Source organism: Anastrepha ludens, chromosome 2 (genome assembly GCF_028408465.1).
Source record: "Anastrepha ludens isolate Willacy chromosome 2, idAnaLude1.1, whole genome shotgun sequence".
In the NCBI taxonomy this organism is placed as follows: Eukaryota; Metazoa; Arthropoda; class Insecta; order Diptera; family Tephritidae; genus Anastrepha; species Anastrepha ludens.
Window position 1 is genome coordinate 23,367,080 of NC_071498.1, and position 20,926 is coordinate 23,388,005.

General features: G+C 36.6%; 1 protein-coding gene and 1 non-coding gene across 3 annotated transcripts in view; one reads left to right on the forward strand and one right to left on the reverse strand.

Annotated features, from left to right (window-relative positions):
• LOC128865346 (uncharacterized) overlaps positions 1-20,926 on the reverse strand; it is a 149,938-nt gene that overhangs the window by 61,200 nt on the left and 67,812 nt on the right. The gene's annotated exons all lie outside the window — the stretch shown is intronic.
• On the forward strand, positions 16,158-16,349 carry LOC128856173 (U4 spliceosomal RNA). The gene has a single exon (XR_008453822.1). It is a non-coding gene; the product is annotated as a U4 spliceosomal RNA (small nuclear RNA).

The following is a 20,926-nucleotide window of genomic DNA, read 5'->3' on the forward strand; positions in this document are numbered from 1 at the left end:
AAATGATACTTTAGACATTTATTTGAGCTTTAGTTTTGCAATTTCCCCCAAAAATAAGTTGCTGAAATGTCTGCAAGGATATGCCGCCTATGTCATTACCTGTGTGCTTACCAACCAGTTTGTTAGCAAGCCTTGCTAGTTCAACGGCCCAGCTGTTCCACTTGACGTCACAATGGCCAGGCACTCATGTCCCCTTTGGGTAAAATGAGATGCTATGAGATGTGCGACATTTCATGCCTACCTCAAGGGTTGTCGACTGAATTGTGGAGGATTTTATCATTGCTAGGGTATTAGCAAAAATCTAGATATCATCTCCAGGTAACGCATTTCACTGTTCCAGTGCGACGGCTTTAATTATTACCATCAGTTCTCCATGAAAAACATTGCAGTAGTCTGGGAGCCGAGTATGCGTACATCTCCGCCCAACCTACCCTCGAGTTATGAGCCATTTGTTTGCTCATAGATGGACTCGCTCTGTCTTAAATCGTCCCGTTCTCACTCTTCTTTTCGTTGTGATACCATAATGTGGACCGTTAACTGTGAAAAAATTTAGAAAGAGAAAAAAACAGCCATCCAGTGCTGTTGATGTAGTGGAGGAGAGAAAAGAGGTTTAGGCTGGAGAATTTCCTCAAACCATCACCAAAAGGTACGCTAAGGAATCTCAAGTTTGAGTTCCTCCTTACGGGAGTTAGCCGGAAGGGAGCTGCAATACGGCGACGACAGGGCCTTGTTCGCAGCTTGACTATCGGAAAAAATATTAATGTCTCCCTGCCAACAGCGATTTCTAAACATTTTGCATGTTTGCAGGATCACAAAGACCTAAGCTTGAAAAACGCTGCTCGTTTTCGGCAGTTTAAAGAAGACTGAAATATTGGCTGATTTAGTTAAACCCGCCGCTCCCACTTCAGATTCCATCTTGGATCCGTCCGCGAAAACAGAGGTACCTATATCCGTGCCGACTATCCCCTCTTTCCAATCTTGCCTACTCTGAAAGATAGCCCAAGATAGCACGACCCTCAAACCCAAGTTGACGTATGGAGAGATCAGTACGATGTACAGAGAAGGATCTGATCATATTAGCTGATATGATTTTAATATTTACAGATAAAACATATTTTTTCGTATATATTTTAACTTAGTTACTTTTAGAGTAAAAATTTCTAAACTTTTTCGATATTTTCCTTTGTGATAGAGGTGGATTTACGCGTGAAGCAAATCTGCTGACCAGAGCACTGGTTGCTATAAACTCTTTGTGCGATAGATAGTGAAATAAAAGGTAAATTAGCTGCTACACAGGGTGGGCCATATAGCGTTTGCTTTTTGAACCATTTGCCTATTTTTTTGAGAATGGTAACATAAATGACATGTGAAATGTGTTCATAATTTACTTAAAGGTTTGACATTTACGAAATGGGACGCTATACGCTTGAACAAAATTGGGAAATATTGAAAACCTATTTCCAAAGTGGTGAGTCTTCTTCTTCTTTTCTGATGAAGCTCATTTTCACATCGGTGGCTACGTCAGTAAGCCAAATTGTCGGATTTGGGGATCAGAAAATCCACACGTTACTATAGAGAAGCAAATGCATCCACAACGAGTCACTGTTTGGTGCGGTTTTTGGTCTGGTGGCATCATCGGGCCATTTTTTTCGAAAATGAGCGAGGAGCCGCGGTTACAGGAAATGGCGAGCGCAACCGTGACATGCTCCACGAGTTATTTCCACAAATTGAAGAGGATGACATGGACGACATTTGGTTTCAACAGGACGGTGCAACTTGTACACTGCCAAAGTTACACTCGAACTTTTGGCTACCGTTTTCGAAAACCGAATAATCAGACGAAATTCCGGTATCAATTGGCCGCCTCGAAGCTGTGATTTAAGCCCGTTGGACTATTTTTTGTGGGGAGCCGTTAAGGACAAATGCTATGCGAACCATCCAGAGACGATTGATGCTTTAAAACACGAAATCGAAGTTGCCATTAATGAAATTGGAGCCCAAACAATCGAAAATGTGCTTAAAAATTGGGTTGATCGAATGGCCTACTGTAAAGCCAGTCGTGGCACTCATTTGAACGATATTATTTTTCATTCAAAAATGACAATGTTCAATCTGCAAAAAAAAAAAATGTTTGAAAAAATATTGACTAGTTTTTTTTTATAGCCGATTCAAAAAGCAAATTTTACATGGCCCCCCTATATTAACGATACTGCACGCTCAATATGCGTTTAATCGTACTGATATTAATAAAAGTGTATAATTTAACTCTGAAGGGAAGTTTCAATGCTAAGTGTAATTGCATCTAGTGTCAGGAATTCGGCTTGAATTAAGATTTCCTTTCAAAGCATTATCAGCGTGAAAATTTTTACGTAATACTAAAGAGAATATTTTCAAAATGATTGTTGGAAGCAAAAGAAATCAGCCATAGATAAAAGAGCAAAAATTCGTAATATGTAAACATTTTCTAATGAAAATAATTGCCTTATAGTTTACAAAGCTCGTTTGATAATTCCACCGTTTGCTGGTGAATTTTAATTTTAGTTTGCAAAATCGTTTGAAAATTCGCATACGTAAACGACGTGGAGTCATAAGTTTTATATAAGTGTGCACATATATATATGTATACACCTATGTATGTAGATCAATTACCAAGTCGTTTAACATACTTGAAAAATCATGCTTGATTGCATTGGCAATTATCGATTTGTATTACAAAATCAAGACTTGTAGAGTCAGAACCAAAACTGGCGTACGTACATAAATTAATACACATTTATAGACAGTGCTTATAGATACATATTTACATACATATATTTGCATGTATATGTAAGAAATTTATCATGCAGCAGGCCCGCCCTCTGTTTACATCAACTATTACACAAACAATGTATTTCCTTTGACAGTGAAGTGAGTGTGCGCTGATGTGGGCAGCGCACAGCTTGAACGTTGGATTAGTCAAGTCAAAAGTGCACATACTTGCACATATGTATATATTGTGTACTTGTTTCTAACATCCATATGTACGTATGGATGCACATGGGCAGGTATTTTTACTATAAAATCGCCACACGCGCGAATAGCACTTCGTTTTTACAATTACCTCCGCAAATAAATCTAAATAAAATGAGCGAAAAAGATGCATACTCGGGCATACATACCTACATTCATATGCACGTACATGTGTGCGATAAAATGAATTTATAAGCGAGTAGGTATCATGCAGTTTATGGGGAAACTTTCAAGACCAGTGCAAAAGATGAGCGGTTCATTTATTGAGATGATCGGTCAGAGCATTGGACCCGCCAATTGTTTCGCGCTGCAAACTCTTAAGTACCTGGATATTGTATGAGTCGTGATCAGAGCTAGGCTTGGCCTCTAGTCAAATAAAACCCTTTTTTTCTAATAAGCGTTCGCCCCTCGACAGACAAAGGCAAACCGCGAAGACGCACGCCACAGATAGAAGGAGGAGCTCGGCCAAACCACCAGAAAAGGTGCCGATTATAGTATTGGTATTGGCACTAAAGCATTTTTTTTTCAAAAATCTGATGCTGGGATTGTAAGAGAGATACAAAAATTTCCACTTAAAAGTGCTCCACAGTTGGTAAAAGAGCTTGATTTACCAATTTGTTCAAGAACTGCTGCTCGTCGCTTGGCCGAGGGTGATTTACGTAGCTACCGACCCGCAAGGAAACCGCTGATTAGTAACAATAACCTGCAAGAACGGTTGCTATTCGCTAACGAACACATAAACTGACCTATACGCAAGTGGTCAACTGTCCTTTTCAGCGACGAGTACAAACTTAATTTGTGAGAAAGTGTTGGCATACCCTATAATTTGAAAGTACCGGGAATGTTTAAATAAAACAAAACAGAGTTAAATTTCAGGAAAATTTTTTTTTTATTTCCTTCAAAATATGACCCGTCTGAAGCAACACACATGTGCCAACGTCTAACCCAGTCCTCCATGCACCCCTGGTAGGCCGTCACATTCTGCTTGATCTCCTCTATCGACTGAAATCTCCTTCCACGAAGTGGTAACTTCAACTTGGGAAACAAATAGAAGTCGCACGGGACCATATCAGGTGAATATAATAATCCAGCTCAATCTGGGCTCAGTGTGATGGCGCGTTATTATTATGCAAAATCCAAGAATTGTTTGACAACATTTCCGGCCGGCCAGACATACACTAATGAACCGATGGCAACATAAGAAAAAATGTGGACCGGTTCGTTTAAATTGAACATTCCCGGTACTTTCTGATCATAGGGTATGCTACGTTCGACGCACCCGACGAAGCAAACGTCTTGAAAAATTATACTGTGTTAAGATAGTAAAACAAAGTGGCTTTTGGTACGATTGAGTAGTAAACCTCCCCTTTCGACGAAGAAAACTAACACTCTATAAGTCTCTCATCTTGTCCGTCCTATCGTACGGCGCAGAAGCGTGGACGATGACAATATTCGAAGAAGCGTCACTTGAAGTGTTGAGATTCTGCGGAAATTTTTTGGACCTTTGCACGTTGGTGACGGCGAGTGGTGAAGGCGATGGAGTCAAGCGGAGAAGGTATCACTTGGTGCATCCAACTGGCGCGCTTTGCTAAACTCGGCCAAAATCACCTAAGCGGTTTTCGTGCCAATCAAGAAGATGTTATGGTCTGGGTATGCTTTTTCTGTTCCGGTTTGGGGCCACTTCATCGTACAATGGATCAGAATGTCTACGGAAACGCTATTGAATCCGCAATGCTTCCACATGTCGAATGGGAAGTGCCACTAAAGTGGCTCTTCAAATAGGACAATGACCCGCATCATACGGCATAGGACCTTAAACCGTTCTTAAACCAATCTCCCGACCTTTACCCTATAGAAAACTTATGAGAAATTGTAAAAAAGAGAATTGGTCGCAGTAATGTGGCAAATACTAACCAGTTTTCCAAAGAGTGCTGGCAGTGAGGAGAAATATGCCCCAGACCATCGTCGACAATTTGAGAGCGTCAATGTTGAGGCCGTGCAAGGCAGTTATTGAGAGCCATGGATTTGCCACGAAATATTTATTGTAGTTTTTCTTTTTTTTACCAGCGAGCAGATTGTGATACCTCCCCATCTCAGCTATTTGATACTAGTTTAGAGTTGGTCATGCAGTGTTTAATATATAACTAGTCCGTTTATGAGCTTGCGCCAATCTCCACTGCGGGTATATACATACATACATATGCATGCAATTCGAAAAAAGCGCTTCATAGAAAATCGTGAGAACAAAACTGAAATACGTCGATATACATACGTATGTATGTATGTATGTATGTACAAATTGTACAAATAAATCGAACAGAAAGAATTACGACACGGAAAGTGAGCAATTCAGCCAGCACATCAGTGCCACACAACTACAAACACCTACAACTACGTACATACCTACATGCCCATGCACGTACATATGAGCGTATTAAACGCGAACGTTAGCAATGAGCGCTGCCAAGAAATATGTATGCAACTCGTTAGAACAATTGCCAACTAATGCCAACAACGCAGCAACAATGACAAAAGAAACGACGATGACGGTGACTGACGATGTCAAAGCGCAGCTGATGGCTTGTGGAGGCAGCGCGCGTTTCGGGCAGTCGAGCGGGTGGGATGAGCGCACACACACATTCGTCGTGTTTACAGAATAGAAAAGCATCGCTTAGAAATACCGGCTGTGAAGTGCAGCTCGTGGCGAGCGGGTGTATGGGACAACAGGCGGTGTGCAACTACACGCGCTTCAGTGTCAAGCAGCTGTGTGTATGCATCTGTGTGCAGCGGATATAAGTGGACGGACGATCGACGACGATGCGGTTGCAATACATTTACTACAATCAATTTTTATTTAAACCAAACAACTGACAGGCAGCACGTCACCACACGTCTCCACACCGCCCTCTGCCGCGGGCGCAAAATACTCGCATTAGCGCAGGTTTTTTCTCTGTGTGCGGCTATTTTTTTCGATTTTTTTTTTACTTTGTTGTTTGTGTTTTTTTGTTTCTAGTGTGCATGCTCATTGCACAAGCATACGTACGCATTTGCCTTGTTATTTCTTTGTGCTAAATTTTGTCACCTTGAACATGAAAATTGTACACTTGGCATAGATACGTTGAATATTTTATTTTCCGACTTTTCGAATGCGATTCAATAACAACAGAAAAAATGAGTACAACAACACACACACACACTTATGTATAAGTGCATGCACTGTTGCCATGTATGCCCCAGTGTGGATGTGAAGGCATGCAGGCGTTCATAGCTGCTCATTTTTATACATACATACATACATACATATGCATGTATGTAGTATGTAAATAATTGTAGAAGAATTCGAGTCCATTTGAACGACGTTTGACGGCGTCAGCGGCAGCCTTCGCAATGGCGGCCGTCACTTCAATGAAGCTTCACTTAATATGCCATGTAGGGCGATTAGACACTTTAAAGCCAATGCCTGCACTTGCACGCATAAAGTTGGCTATGCTGAATTAACTATTGAGCCGTACTGAATTGCATGGCGGACATGCGCAGCGAATTATTCACACTTGACTTATATACACCTGTGCTCACATAATTAAGTCGCTTTATATTTTTATAATAATCGCAATATTTTTCATGCTACTAATATTTTTCCGTGAATTTTTTATCAAAATATAGTTTATTGTATACCAAAAACTGTGAAAATCAAGGTTGCAAACTTTGTACACAGTTCACAAAAATTTAACAAAGTTTACGAAAGCTGGCATGAAAAATTTTCGGCGACGGGATGGCCTTCAGCTCTTTCGTCGCATTCTCCTTGATCTCCTCTATTGACTGAAATCTCCTTCCACGAAGTGGTAAGTTCAACTTGGGAAACAGAAAGAAGTCGCTCGGGGCTATATCAGGTGAATACGGTGCTTGCACGATGGTATTTACTTGGTGTTTGGTCAAATAATCCAGCACAATTTGGGCTCGGTGCGATGGCGCGTTATCATCATGCAAAATCCAAGAATTGTTTGCCCACATTTCCGGCTGTTTGCGACGAACAGCATCTCTCAAATGCAACAAAAAGGAAAAATAATATTCTTTATTGACTGTCTGGCCCGAAGGAAGGTACTCATGGTGCACTACGCCTTGGCAATCGAAGAAGACAGTCAACACGGTACTTTTTGATCATAGGGTTTTGCCTAGAATTTTTGTAAAAATTCTAGTTGAAAAGTTGAAAATTTCTCATATATATGTATATATGCCGCTTATACATTTTCTTGAATGCATGCCTGAGCTCCTCTTCCTCGTTTGTGCATCTTGATGTTTTGGAGAGACCTACAGTTTTATGTCGCCTCCGAACTGAAGATGGTTTTTTTTTATGAGGAGCTTTTTTATAGCAGACACTCACTTGGGAGTTTGCCATTGCCTGTTGAGAGACGATCGCTATCAGATTTTTTTTTTAAGATTTGTTGTTTCTTGCCTGCCGTTTTGCACCTTTCACTATCGAATGGTAGTCACGCACTAAAACTTTAAAAGAACATTTTTTGAAATTTTTGTGAGTTTCGTACAATTTTTCTTGTTTTTTCTAAAAATGCGTACAAAATTTAGCACGAAAAATATGAAGAAAATTCGTTGTGCTTGACAAAATCGTTGTGTAGGTTAAGTTGCTTGCATGACGAAAGTGGTTTTTAGCGAAAAATGGGAGATAATTGAAAAATAATTTTTTTATATTTTTTTCTAAATTAAAAAAAAAAAAAAATTTTTTTCTTGTTTTTTTAGTTTTTGCATTTGACATGACGGAAGTGGGTTTTTAGCAAAAAGTGGGAGATAATTAAAAAAGATTTTTTTTATATTTTGTAAAATTTTTTTGTAAATTTTTTTTTCATAAATTGCTTGTTTGTTTAATTTTTTATTTGTTTTTGCATTTGGCACGCCAAAAGTGGTTTTTTAGCAAAAAATGGAAGATAATTAAAAACGATTTTTTTATATTTTTTCCAAAAATTTTTTTTTAATTATTTGTTTTTATTAATACATATTTTTTTTAATTTTTTTTTTTTAGTTTTTGCATTTGACATGACGAAAGTGGGTTTTTACTAGAAAATGGAAGATAATTAAAAAATATTTTTTTTTTACAATATATTTCTTCAAAAATTTGTTTTTATATTTTTTCAAAAAATTTTTTTAAATTATTTCTTTTATTAATTTTTTTTAAATTTGTTTTTTAGTTTTTACATTTGGCATGACGAAATTGGTTTATTAGCAAAAAATGGAAAATCACTCTATTGTTGTTTTTTTGAAATATATTTTTTTCCTTCCATAAAACATTACACCTGACGTGAGACAACAAGTAATTAGCTTACAAAGGTATGGAGTGAGAGTGCTATTTAAGTGCCAATGTCCAATGTCCATACAAAGTTAATGAAGTTGAGACAACTTTCTACCAGAAACTATGAATATACAAAACTGTCATAAGACCTACAGTCAGTTACGGGTGCGTAGGTATTTACCGCATTCGGTACAACGACGAGTTAGACACACTTATCAGGGGCGCAAATGTAATCAGGTACATCAAAGCGTAAAGTATTCTATAGTACGGTTACATTTTACGAATGAACAACGATAGAGCTATAAAAAAAAACGAAACAAATCCACAAGGCGACAGAAGACGAGGGCGGCCGAGAAAACGATGGAGGGATGACATTGAAGGCGACTTTGGTGCTATGGGCATTTCTGATATCAAACGAAAAACTGATGAGCGACTGACGTGGAGGCGAATTGTAACGGAAGCAATTGTTTACCACGAACTGTGATGCTATGATGATGCTGATGATACCTGCCATTTAAAACGAGTGACTAACAAGCAATGATAAATGCGCTTAGTTGGCAATTAACTGCATGGATTTTGCAAGATCTGTTAGTGCTGCACGGTTAAGCCGACTTTGGGAAGATTTCCCTTTATTTGTGAGTATTCTCATCATAGGGGTTTTGTGCGTCTGCCTATGTGTCTTCTGCTAGCGCTTTGTATGGGCTCGTCAATAGTTTCGATCTCAAGGCGATGAATATCTGCGTTGGATATGTGCCAAGGTGCATTAGTCTTGTTCCCCGAGTTTTTTAGACTGGACTCGTTGTAGTATACTTAGATTACTTTTTGCAGCAGGCTTCCTCTAAAACTCAATTCCATATTTCTAGATCTTTAGTACACAAGTACTTTGTTTTGCAATGATAATTTGGACTGAGCCCCAAGTAGTCAGCACAATTTCTTAAAACCATTTTTAACTTCACTTCATTTTTTTCTTCTACAATAAATCATTATAATAGTAATAAATTGCTATAGTGCCGACTGTTGGGCGCATAGTGCCTTATGGCAAATAATTGATCGGCATTTGTTGTAGAGATCACTTCATGAGTGAAACGTGAAAACAATGAAAAGTATTTTCATACCCCTGAAGTGCACTCTGATCAAATTTTTTTTTAAATTTTATAGTTTTTAATTTTTTGTATTTCTCCCACCATATGCCTGCTGTTGTGTCACACATGTATGTGTGTATGTAGTTTCAGAGGTACACGAGCGGGTGTGCTCGCTCGATTTCATGCCCACATGCTTCATCTCATTCCCATTGCAACTTATCTAATGAAAAATGCAATAGAGGAATTTATTTGCATAGACACACACATACATACATACGTATGTATGCGTACACGTGCACGCTTTGCCTTTGTTATTTGTATTTGTATTTTGCATTTTGCATTTAATTTCTGTTTACATGCGTCGTTTTTTATTATTTTCCCCCTCCTCATCTGCCTATCTCCGACTTCATTGCAGTATTTGTTGTTTGTTTGCGCCGTAATTGCGTCGTTTCATGGAGCGCATGAAAAGTATTGCACAGTATTGATTTCCTGCCTTATAGCAAAAGCAAACCTGCATAATCTTTGCGAATGCTGACTTGTCACAATGCGTTTGAGTTGCAAGCAAAGCTGAAGCGGTCCAACATAACTAAATATCTAAGTAATTATTTCTTATAAACATTCACTAATGTGTGTATGTATGTATGTATGTATGTATGTATGATATCTGTCACATTTGCCTTGTAAACGAATTAAAGCACTTGTGTAAGTGTGTGTGTAGGCATTTGTAATTTATTGTTTGAAAGTTGATTAAAATCTTGGTCTATTCCAATCGTTGAAATCCGTATTTTACACAAATTAATAAAATTCAATAATTGAACTCGCAAATATTTTATACAGTAAAGGTCTAAAGAAAGTATACACCATAAATTGACTTTTTATTTTTGTTTAAATTAATCCTGATACTCTTAAAAGCACAATTCATACCACAACAAAGACCAGGAGGTTTCTAACTTTATATATAATTTATAAGAATTCGGCGAATTTTTAACGAAATTTCAAACTTTCTACTCAGAATTTTTTGAAAAATTTCAGGTATGCAGTTTTATAGATCATTGAACTTTGGTCATATTTTGTAAAAATACGGCATGTTTTCTTTAAAATTCAAACTTTTGTACGAATTCGGCGAATTTTCAACGAAATTTCAAACTTTTTACTCAGAATATTTTGAAAAATTTCGGGTATTAAAATGTAAATTGTAAAAATTCGGTATATTTTCATAAAAATTTAAACTTTTGTAGGAATTGGGCAAATCTTCAACGAAATTCAAAATTTTTTACTGAGAATTGTTAGAAAAATTTCAGGTATGCAGTTTTATAGATCATTGAATTTTGGTATATATTTTGTAAAAGTCGGCATATTCTCATAAAAATGCAAACTTTTTACTCAGAATCTTAAAAAATATGTAAGTATGCAATTTTATAGCGCATTGAATTTTGGTGTAATAAAGTGCTAGTTTCGAGTAGGTCTAAAATCACTCTGATTTTTGAGAATTTTTTTCAGACGAGATCTTTTGCATCTCCTCTATTCAACACCTTGATTTCATTTCTCCATTCAACGCCTACTGCACATTTTTTATATGGAAGAAAACACCCATCTTAAGCAGAAAGAATTGGCAAAAGTCAACGGTATTCTGTAGTCATTTGAAACATGCGTTTCGTTGCATCAAAATTTAATGATCTATAAAACTGCATGCCAGAAATTTTTCTAAAATTTCAGAGTAAAAATGTCGAACTCTCCAAAAAAAAAAACTGAAAGTTTTACAAACTTTTTACAACGTTCGAAACTTTGCTTTATATGGCTGTTGTTGTAGTATGAACTACATTTTTATAAAAACAAAAGAAAAATTGAAAATACAAAATAATAGGACTATGAATAAGTTCGTGCGGTTTTTTTCGAAATTTGAAACTTTATTGACGTAAAATGGTTACAAATTTAATATTCAAAATATTGTCCATCGCTTACTACTACTTTTTCCCATCTTTCTGGCAATTCACGGATTCCCTTTGTGAAAAATTCGGTCGGTTTTGCCGCAATCCACGAATCGATCCATTTTTTGACTTCATCGTAATTACGGAAGTGCTGGTCAGCCAGGCCATGTTGCATCGATCGGAAGAGATAGTAATCGGATGGCGCAAGGTCTGGACTATACGGCGGGTGGGGTAGGACATCCCATTTGAGCGTTTCTAAGTATGTTTTGACCACTTGTGCAACATGTGGCCGAGCATTGTCATGTTGCAAAATAACTTTGTCGTGTCTATCGGCGTATTGCGGCCGTTTTTCTCGCAGTGCTCGGCTCAAACGCATCAATTGTCGTCGGTAGACATCCCCCGTAATCGTTTCATTCGGTTTCAGTAGCTCATAATACACAACACCCAGCTGGTCCCACCAGATACACAGCATAACCTTCAGGCCATGAATATTCTGCGCCGACGTCGATGTTGAAGCATGACAAGGGTATCCATACGTTGCCCGACGTTTTGGATTGTCGTAATGGACCCACTTTTCATCGCCAGTCACAATTCGATGCAAAAAACCCTTTCTTTTGTGCCGTTGAAGCAGTTGTTCGCATGCCATAAAACGGCGTTCAACGTCTCTTGGCTTCAATTCATACGGCACCCAATGGCCTACCTTTCGGATCATTCCCATGGCTTTTAAACGTTTGGAAATGGTTGATTGATCAACTCCCAAAGTTTTTGCAACCTCTTCTTGCGTTTGAGCCGGATCTTGATCGAGCAATTCCTCCAATTCGGTATCCATGAACTTTGGCGGCGCACCCTCGCGTTCTTCGTCTTCCAAGCCAAAATCACCACTTTTAAAGCGTGCAAACCACTTCTGGCACGTTCGCTCAGATAGAGCATGCTCACCATAAACTTCCACCAAGATACGATGACTTTCGGCTGCTTTTTTCTTCATATTAAAATAATGAAGAAGAATTCCCCGCAAAAACACATTATTTGGCACGAAATTCGACATTTTCAAGTGTGGTAAAAATATTGTTGTTTACGCTTCAAATAAAAAACTTATACTGACGTTTGTGCCTTACGACAGTAGCTCTCCAATGAATGTTTGGAGAATGTGGATCGATGGAATAATAATCAAGTTACGCCATCTGTTGTAAAACCGCACGAACTTATAAATAGACCTATTAAATAAATTAATAATCCAAACTTGCCAATATATGGCGTACACTTTTTTTCAAACCTTCTGTGCTTGCAGATTTGCTGCACCTTTTTTCGCTTAATGCATTTGCATTTATCAGACGCAAGGAGGAGAATTTGGGTTTTCTTTGAGCTTTAATAATTTTTTGCTTTAATAAATCAATTAGTAATGCCAAAAGATCGCTAGTCTGTGTGAAGAGCACTAACGGTATTTTATTAAAAATTTGGTTTTTTGGCTATTTTCAGTTGTCACCTATGCACATAAATGCAATTTCACTTTTAATTGTGCGACCGAGCGTTTAGTTGTATCGCTTCACACATGCATATGCTTACATACACTTGCATATATGCATAAGGTAATTTCAAAATTGCAATGCAATTAAAGTTTGCCAGAAATGCCATCACATAGAAATTAAGTTTAAAATTAGTTTGACTTTGATTTGCCAACAGCAGTTTTGCACATTTTTCCGGCAAACAACTTAGTTTTTTTGTTTTTGTCTCAAGATAATTGATATTTCTCTTGCAAAATGCTAAATGCAAAATGCATTTGTCAATGTTATTTTTCTATGCAGGTTTTGTTGTTTGCTGTGCGCCCCCAGTTCTTGATCGTTGTCGATCCTAAGCATACAGAAATAAGCTGTGTGGTTGCCCGTGTCTAACCTTGAAAATAACATTCACCATAGCGTACAAATACTCGCACATACATACATATGTATGTATACGGAGTGGATGCTGGTGGACAACCACGTCACATCTACACTTACATTCACTTGCTTACTTGTCTGTGTCAAATGTAATTACATTTTACCATATTTAAAAATAAAATAGTAATAGCGAAAAGGTGACAGAACCAAATCGTCCACACAGTGAAAATTGACACGAGCTAAAAAAAAAGTAAAAAAAAATCCAAAAAGAAGCTTTGAAATTATTCAGAAAATGAGTTGCTCTGCACAAGTTAACAATGACAAAACGTGCTGTCCATTATTCCACTTCTTTGTTTTTGTTTGTGGCGATTGATGCAGAATTAGTTTGGCTTTGTGCTTTGAAGGAAATGGGTAGCTGTTGGCAGATGAGTTTAAGTGTTTCAGCAGTGTTCAGGTAAAAATGTGGTAGAGACCAACGTTCAGTAATGCATAAAATAAAAATGTTTTAAAGCATATGATATTAAGAACAAGAAGTAGGGTTGCCATGAGTAATTTTTTTGCTTATATACAAAAAAAAACTGCTATTTATTCTTAAATTACCAGCCACGGAGGAAAACTAGTTTACACAGGTTTTAAGAAAAATAATATATATAAGTATATATTATAGTATATATGTATATAAAAATAGCGGTTAAACCCTTTTTGGGTGTTCGGCCGAGTTCCTCCTCCAAATTATGGCGTGCGCCTTGCTGTTTTCCACAAATGGAGGGACTTAAAGGAGGCGACCGCTATTAGAAACAACTTTTTCTGTCATTTTTGTGTTTCATGCTCGGAGATTCGAACGTGTGCACTACCGAATGGTAGTCCCGCACCAAGTTACGGCGCGGCGAAAAAAAAAATAAAAGAAGAAAGAAAAAAATTAAATAATTTTCTAAATTATCATTTTCCAGGTTTATATAAAAAAATTAAAATTTTTTTAATCTATACAAAATGGCGCAAAATTAATCATTCTTTTTTTTTTTTTTAATAAATTTTTTATTAACAAATTTTTGTGCTGGAAACCTTTTTTTACCTTTGCGCGCTCCATTACTTGACTGTTAGTACACAAGGTGGCACAAAATTAATCATCCATGTTGGGTCTTGAATAACGTTTTTATAAAACGTTTTTTTTGTGTGTAGGAAACCTTTCGTTTACCTTTGCGTGCTCCATTACTTGTTTGTTTGTTTACAAGGTGGCGCAAATTTAATCACCCATTTTTGTTTTTGAATTACGCTTTTAATAAAAAAAAATTTGTTTGAGTGCTGGAAATCTTTATTTTGATCTTTGCGCACTTCAGTGCATGTCTGTTTGCATACAAGGTGGCGCAAAATTAATCATGCATGCATTTTTGTTTAAAAAAATTTTTATTACGAATTTTTATTAAAAAAAAATTTTTTTGAGATGGAAGTTTTTATTTCGATCTTTACGCGCTCCATTGCTTGTCAATTTGTATACTGTTTGCATAGAAGGTGGCACAAAATTAATCATTCAATTTTGTTTTTGCAAAACTTTTCTACTAAATGAAAAAAAAAAAAAAAATTGTGTGATGGAAATCTTTATTTTGGTCTTTATGTGCCCCGCCTCTTGCCTGTTTGTCTCCAAGTGCATCTGCAAAAACTATGAATTTTCCGATAGGACGATTAATTTTGCGACACCTTGTATAAACTAAAACAATCGAAAATTACCAACTTTTTTATTTTTATTTTATTTTATTATTTTGATTTCTTCTCTGATTGTATTTTTGGTGGTTATAAACAGCTTTAGTTTTACTTCGTAATCTACGAATGGTTGTACAATATTCAATATTCCACTACATTAAATGAAGAAAATTCGCAACACCTTCAAGCGGAAAAATGATCAAAAATTAAAGAAAATTTTTCGCTATTTTAAATTTTCATTTTGTTGTACTAAAATTCAATGAGCTATAGAACTGCGAACCAAAGGCTTTTTTCGAAAATTCAGATATATTTTGTTTTTAATTTTAAAGAAAACTTGGATTATTATGGTCACTATTATATTTAGAATGAATTACTTTATTTGCAATAAAATATAAATAAATAATCAAAATAATTGCCATTGAAAAATTAATAGGTAAATAATCAAAATTTGTATAAATAATTTTGAGGGCTGCATTTTTTCAGTGTATTTTTCCAATTTGATCAGCGCCATAATGGCTGGGACTTAACGACAGAGCAATGCTGTGGTAGTCATTTAGTCGTTGAACTGCTCTAAGGTAAGAACGCACAAACATTCAACCAATATTTTACATACACAGACACACAAATATGTACAGATAAATTAAGTTGCATAACAAATGTGAATTTTCCCTTTGTTGTTTGGTGGGCAAAGCTGTGATAATTTGTGCTCGCTCAGAACACTTCAGATGTGAATTGCATTGCTGATGAACTGGGGAACTGTTTGTAATGATAAGCGCTAAATAATAGTAAACTGAGTAAACCTGCAAGCACAAGAATCAAAACGACCAAAGGCATGAGAAGAGAGTACATAGGAGACAGTCAACAGAAATTTTGGTTTGGTTGGATTGTTAAACTTTTTACAAAAAAGTAACTTTTGGTTGTCCAAGTACTCAGAAAATTTAGTGAATTCTAATTGGAAGAAACTATTTGTCTTAGACCAATAAAAATTTAATAGTTTTAGTTCGTGCCTAAGGGTCGAAGAGCCGGTGGGTGCTAGAGTGTCGAGAATGTTGTGGTCATCATATCATCGGTGTATGCTTCCAATTAAAGTGTTATCGAATGCCCATAGATGGCACAACAATCGATATTACGTTGTTGTTGCTGCTGTTGTTTCTGTAGCAGCATAAACATTCCCCGTTCATATACGAGGAATGCTTCTCATGTGACAGTCCTTGGCCGGATAACCGGGACGTTCCGGTTACGCAGAACCACCAACTGTCGTGGGAACAGCTTTCCGCAGAGGCGATATCGTAACCAATGAAGTTCTACTGAGGTGCGATTATTGCTGGTTGAAAATCGATATGACGTCTCGGCGGGTGCTGGAGGGCGGTACTACTGGTTTTACCGGTTTAAGTGCTCTACTCACAGACAAGTGATGAAGCTGTTGAATCTGACGAAGATAAAATAAAAAATATATTTTGAGGCGCTGCCATCTGTGAGCATCCACCTGGTGTTTTGCGCTCCTGTACCGCTTTACAAACGTCTTTTCTACGTAATCACTCAATGCAGAAAAACACGAAAATGCACGGTTTTTCCAATTGTCCTGCCTTTGATCCACATTTTATTTGATATTTTAGAATTTACATTGTCAGTACTTTACTGATCAAAATATAACCGTATGATTTTTGAAATGTCATTTTTCGATTGAGCATCTAACAAAAAAGGTTTGAAGTTGCTAAAACCTCGCTGATTGTCGACTTTTTTCCACATAATTAAAAAATTTTAAATAGGCTAATTTGTAAAAAAATTTAGTTTTAGGGTTTTAATGAATATTTTTTGATTTTATTTTACATTTTTTTTTTAATTTTTTTTTAATTTTGTTTTTCAGTTTTTTTTTCTTTAATTTTGTTTTTTAATTTTTTTTTCTTAAATTTTTTTTTTTAATTTTTGTTTTAAATAGTTTCAGAGTTTAATTGAGCGTTTTTTACACGCATTTAAAAAGAAATGAATACCAATGAAGAAAATGTGATTGGAGCTTTAGGAAATATAATTTTTTTTATTTTTATTTTTTTTTATATTATGCAAATATATGTATGTATAATATTTTAAAAAGTGTCCAGTATTTCCGCTTCATACTTATGATCAAATGGCCTTCATAGAGGCAAAGTATATATTTAAAAAATGGTCCAAACCAAATTGGCCAAATAGAGACGTAGGGTTGACGTAGGGTTGCCGTAGTAATCGCGCCGAAAATCTTAAAAGTTTTATTTTTTATTTAATATTTAATGCCACGTAAATGGAAAAAATTTACAATTTTTGATAAGAGATTTGAAATTAAATAATATAATTACAAAAAAAACTGTAATTAATTATAAAATAATTACAGGACAACGTCACACAGCACAACTGCAATTTCTATTCTTTCTATTGTTGTGGGGACTTTTTAATTTGTTTCTGCAGCTGTATGTACTACTGCCCCCTTTCGAATGTTCTGTGCACATTTCTGACCATTATATTATTTTTATCATGTTTTTACACTCCACTGACTAAAATTTTATAGAATTGTAAGAAAAAGCCTTGAATAAAAATAAAATAAAATGGAACAACAAAAAGCTCAACGATTTAGCGGCATCTTTGAAGTTGAGCTTTATCTTAATTACGCAATTAACTCGAAAAATGCAGCAACAGCAACAACTGAAACGTTTGACGGCGCTTTCAATAATATATTCATATACAAGGGTTGCTATTTACATTTCTAACCTTGGGCATTTCTCATGTTGCTAGGCGCTATGTGACATTTCAATTGGAAAGTTTGATATATTTTGCCACAAACGCGGTCAGAACGTTTTGATGTGAGAGCCATATTAGTGTTATTTACAGTGGCCATAAAAATTAACACGGCAAAAAACAAAAAATAATAATGAAACTGTGAACTCAATTTGTAGAAACGTTGCGCAGTGGCAACGAGTATAAATAGGAATGGAGTGATATACCATAAAGCAGCGATGCACAAAAATTATTATAGAGCAAGGAAGTACCATCCATTAGAATCGTAAAAAATTGTTTGAATTTTTATTAATTTCCTCATGGAATTCTGGGAAAATCGCCTAAAGACAGTTGTTGTGCCAGAAAATATTGTTGCTGTGCCGTTGAAATTGAAGCATTCTTGGATATTAATACGACGAACATCAATAAGATTTTGCATGTTCACTTTATGGTAAAAAGTTGTGATCTCACACAGTTAAAAAAAACGCATGGGAACGTAACTTGTCAAAGTGCTTCGAAAAGTGGTTCAAACGATAGGCAAAATTATGCTGATTATCATGGAGAATATTTTGAAAAACAAAAACAAAAAAAAAAAAAAAAAAAAAATAGAGAAATAAATAAAATAAAATAAAAATAAATTGAAATAAAAAAAAATTTAAAAAATAAAAAATTAATAAAACCGTTTTCAACCAAATATAAATAGCTACTCTCATACTTATGTATATATAAATATATATAATTGGCGCGTACACCCTTTTTGGGTGTTTGGCCAAGCTCCTCCTCCTATTTGTGGTGTGCGTCTTGATGTTGTTCCACAAATGGAGGGACCTACAGTTTCAAGCCGACTCCGAACGGCAGATATTGTTTTATGAGCAGCTTTTTCATGGTAGAAATCCACTATGAGGTTTGCCATTGACTGCCGAGGGGCGACTGCTATTAGAAAAATGTTTTTCTTCATTTTGGTCTTTCACCGAGATTCGAACCTACGTTCCCTCTGTGAATTACGAGTGGTAGTCACGCACCAACCCATTCGGCTACGGCGGCCGCCCTCGTACATATGCTAAGAATTTTTGTATGACTATAGTTCTCCCTTTTTCTATGACTGCACGTAATCTATTTGTCAGCCATACAACTTTGGCGTTTTTTGCAAAAGCGATCCCACAAATTAAATTAAAATCAAATGGTGCATTGGACAATCGCGTTTTACCAGAAACTCACTTGCATGACACATATTAGTAGGCTAATTAGAGACAGCCCGCACTTTCATGACTACCAACACTAATGTTAGGAAATTAATTTCCGCGTTCACATTTTTGCGCGCTTAATTGTTGCGCCAATTTACGTCCAGCAAAATGTTGCGCATACGCCACGTGTGCCTTCGCGACCGCCATGACTTCATGGTGCGCACATCTGTTTAGAAAAAGAAGTTTAATGCCGTACATTGTAAAATGACGCGCAATAACTAAAGTGCACGAAACCTTCCTTTGTTCCCTGTCATAATGTCGTATTGCCATAATGTGGCTGCCGCCAGTCGGGCTTGTGCGGTTCGAGCGAGGGGCCGCCACAGTCATCATTGCCAACGAAACGTGTTATTATGACAATTTAATGCAGTGTAGCCGCAACAAAGTATTTTTATTGTTTTCTTGCTACACGTGTGCACGAGCACATTATTTCTGCTTTTTGTTGTAATTTTTTTTGGCGTCTGTTTTTAGTTAGTTTTGTTTCTGGTCTTCGAGAGCGTTGGATTTAGGTGCTTTACGGCAGACAGCAGACGTAGGTGAATATTTCAAAAAAAAATAGTAGTGCATATATACATATGCATGCATGTATGTGTGCGCATTGCAGTGGAGTGGTTGTAAGTGCATTTTTGCGCTTTGACTCATCTGCATGCACTGCTCGAGATTTTGCCTCAGTTGCATTGCAATGCAACACCAGCTGCGCACTACAACAGACAGATTCACATCGGAATTCAAGTACTTCGCTGCCATTTTTATATTTTCGCGTCTATTTGTTTGCTTTATGACTTTGTTAATTGCAAGTGACCCACTAGCGGACCAATATAACGTTTTCTACTTGTTGCCGTTGTGTGGTGTCCGCATTGGTCACTTATTGTGCCAGGCGAAAAGTGCACCCGCGAAAACTTTAATGTGCCATTTGATGTTTGGCAATTTTTTCGTTATGGGGCCACTTGCAATTTGCAATTATAATAAATGAAAATGTAGTACGAAATTACAAGCAAAACAGCAATAATAATTACACGAAGGCAAAACGAAACTGTGTCAAGCACTTGCTTTTGCACCACTTCGCATTTATGACCAGGCGCGAATGCGATACGTTAACACATTTGGATTTATGCAGTTGCTGCTGCTGTAGCAAAATTGTGTTGCAAGTGTGAAAAATCTAAAATCTGCTGTGCAGCACAATTGGTGATTGCATCTGGGTGTGCAGAATTTTCAGCGTTAGAATTAATAGAAGGTAGTGATTTGAGGGAGTAGAAGGAATATCAATAACACGCTCACTAACTTAATTTGCCCATGAATAAATAAACTGCGCTATTTATATTTATTTTACACTCAAACACCTCGTTGCCACTACAATGCGCTATTGGACAACTTCAGTGTAATTAGTGCAAGCAGCAAGAAATGGCTGCGGTGTAACTCATTGCCAAATATTTAAGCGCACGTGCAGGTCTTGCGCAAAAAACTTCCGCAAAGGGCGAGTCCATTGTACTATAGTGAAGGCCCTTACATAGAAGCACGCGTACACGTACACACTCGCACACACGTGCGCGTGAAGCAATAAATAAAAGAGAAACTTAGCACGGCAAGCTAAGCATTAAATTGAAAACCAGCATGAAAAGGCAAAGCCTCTCAGTGGCATTTGATCGCATACGGCGATAGTCGTCTATTTTATTATTTGTATGTACAAAAGCTCGAAAAATGTTGGAAATCAGACTGAGAGAACATAAACAAGCAACAGAGCATATCCGTAATCATACAACGATAATAAACACTAATGCTTTAACTGCGCATAATACAAAAGAGATGCGGAAAAGAAAACTTGAAAAACTCACCACTTACAAAAATGGAGTATCAAAAAAATTAAAAAAAAAGGAAATTTCAAGGCTGATTAATTCACATTCGTTAGCGGAAATGAAATTGTTGTTTGTAATATATTGCTTTATTAAGTAAATACCCCCGCCAACACGCGTACAGCTACATAAACAAATCAAACGAAGGTACCCTGCAGGGAAAACCTGTAGTGGTGGTGGAACGAGTTTACGCGGTAGAG